Below are 2,797 nucleotides of genomic sequence, written 5' to 3'. Positions count from 1 at the left end.
CACTAGGAGATGGGGGCCCGCCTCCCCCTCCCTGCAGCTGACCCCGGAAGAGACTTCGCAGGTCCCCTTGAGTGTGTTTTGGATCGAAATCCGGGGTCCCCGGCCCCGCCCCAGGTCTCTGTACTCCTGGTCAGGGGACCCTGCTGTCTGCGGACCGCTCCCGGAGGAACCTTCTGGGATTAGTGCGGTCCTGGTCGCCCCCGCCCCCCCCCGGGGCCTGGCCACTAACCGGTCCTTGCCTCCTGGGCCCGTGTCCCCTGGAAGACGGGGCCGCCCCTCTTAGTGGCAAAGCGTGCCCCAGGCCAAAATAACGAAGCTTCTTCGGGGTCCCGAAATGGGGAAACCGGCTTCAAGCAGAGACCCAAAAGCCCCGGCGAGGGAAAGGTTTTGCAGAAATAAAAATTATAACGTGGGCACCATTTCCTTCCTTTTTCCCCTTCCCCCAACCTGTGACCTAGATTTAGGAGGGGTGGGGACAGTTAGTGGCCGCCAGGCCTTTGGCTTCATGGAAGAGGCTCAAGCCCTCCCTTACACAATGGGACATGAAGGAAAGTCTGGGGTTCGCAGCTGCGTAGAGAGAGGCCGCCCTCGCTGCTCCAGACGGTGCGGGTCCCAGTTCCGGATGCTCACCGGCCCTGGCAATGGCGCCCGGGAAGTCGGGCTTGACCGGTGGAAGGTGCAAGGGGGTTGAATTTGCTGGGAGACACGGGCACCCTCTGCCCAGGTCCCTCTGCTGGGAGCCCGAGTCCCTGCCTCTCTGTAGCACTTTTTTAGAATAGGTGTGACCTCGCTGAGACGTGGTTGGGTTATTTTCGCTCGTTTCTGTCACCTTTCCCTTTCTCGGGCTGAGCCTCCTGTCGGGAGTTCTCCCTAATAGCAACGGTTACAGTGTGCAGCTAACTCTTCTGATCCGCGGTTTCTTGAGGTGACAGGAGCAGGTTGGCCTTTACTCCTGAGTGCTGGCTGAGCAAACTGGATCTGCACCCTCAGATTTCTCTTTTGCACTGGTTAACCTCCCAATTTTGCCCCATCTGTCCAGGGGAATCACTGAGCAGTGTGTTTGGGGATGGGCCACTGGGTCTTTTCAGCAGAGACACACACTCTGGTGAGGACACCTGGTTTTTCAGAGGGTATGTCTGTCAGTGCTGGGACCTGTGGTTTCTGCACTTGGAACTGGTGGTAACTAATGGCGCCTTCCCCACAGGCTTGCGGCCCATTAAATGGGGATCTTGATGGGGGAAGCTTTTTTTTTTAACAGCGCAGGGCCAGGCTGGTGCTGGATGTCCTCAAAAGTCCCAGGTTCCCACGTGGACCTTGCCCTTGACCCGTTAGTAGTTCCTGGCAGGACATGGCACCCATGGTTTTGTCATTAGAAGATCATCACCATCTCGAGGGTCATCACTGAGGTGTCACTTCTGACTGCAGCCCTGCATCTCTATCCCTGTGGGAGCTCAGCCGATGACTGCTGAGATGCTCTCCTAGTTACCCCTACTCCCAGCCCACCACACCCCAACAGGGACTTCTGCCAATGTGCTTTTTCTGCAGCCATACTGTTCCCCCCAAAAGTTTGCTTTATGATAGCTTTTAGCTTAAAACTTCTGTGTGGTACCATAGAAATGAGCCTTAGGAATGGCTTTAATTAAAGGCCATGGGGAAAGGCAGGATGGTGTAGTGGCAGGGCCTGTGTCACTGGGTGACCTGGGGAGGGCCCCTGATCTGTTTCGTCACCTGAGAAGTGGGGGCCGTGGCGGCCCGCCCTTCTAGTGCTTATGAGGGCAGTGAGAGACTCAGTGCAGGCGTCTGTGAGCAGCAGAGCGCTCCCGGTTTGCAAACCTCGGCCTGTGACCCCTTAGGCGGGCATGAATTCATGTGGGGGAAAAAAAAACTACTGGAAAATCCCAGACTGCATGCAGCACGTAGTAGAGTAACTTCCTTAAAATTGTAATTTCGGCTTATGGATGCCAAGCATGTTCATGTGTGTGTGTTGGGTTACCATGGGAAACATGTCTCTTAAAATGAGTCCCAAAAGTTTGAAAAACAGTGGTCTAATTCACACGTTTTTGGTGAGCTTGAATTATCATCTTTAAATACGGCAAGGATGATGTCAGCAGTGGGGGGAATCTGGTGACTGTCCTACAGGTCAGCTTTGGCTAGGAGAAATCCCAAACGACTCAATATTTCATCCTCGGATATTTTTCATATTTGGGGTGAAACTTTTAATCTTTATAAAACTACACCCCTAACTGTGTAATATACTAGGTGTTTATTAAGTTAAAAGGGACACTGTCTCTCCCTGTAGATCAGTTTGGTGTCTGTCCTTTGAGGTTTTGCTCTGTGCGTCGAAATCACTGGTGATCGAGTGTAGTAAGGCTGCCGCGACTTGCTCGTGGGTGTAGCGGTCTCGTGACAGCTGTCCGCGTGAGCTCAGGAAGGCCTCGCCTCAGGTATTTGGCCAGTCCCCCTCGGGTGGGCATTTTGTCGGTTCCAGTTGTTTGCTCTCCGCAGCCGAGCACGAGCTCTGCACGTACCGTCGGCGTTTGGGTGGAATGGCTTCTGGGAAGCGTTGTGTTGGCATCTGCTGCCTGGTGCCGAGTATCCAGTGACTGGCCACCTCCCTTTGCCTTTGCTTTCGCACTTGACTTCGACCTCGCTCCTGGAGGCTCCCTGTGCTTCTCGAGGCAGCGGAGGCCTCCCTCTGCGCCCCTTGGAGTGTCCCCCAGGCCGGAGACTGGCCTTGCTGAACGTTCTAAGCCACTTCCATCCGGCCTTTCCTCCCTGGCCCTTCGGTCAGGGCCGG

Source organism: Pteropus vampyrus, unplaced genomic scaffold (assembly GCF_000151845.1).
Source record: "Pteropus vampyrus isolate Shadow unplaced genomic scaffold, Pvam_2.0 Scaffold212, whole genome shotgun sequence".
NCBI lineage: Eukaryota > Metazoa > Chordata > Mammalia > Chiroptera > Pteropodidae > Pteropus > Pteropus vampyrus.
Note: the sequence above shows the minus strand (reverse complement) of the source record.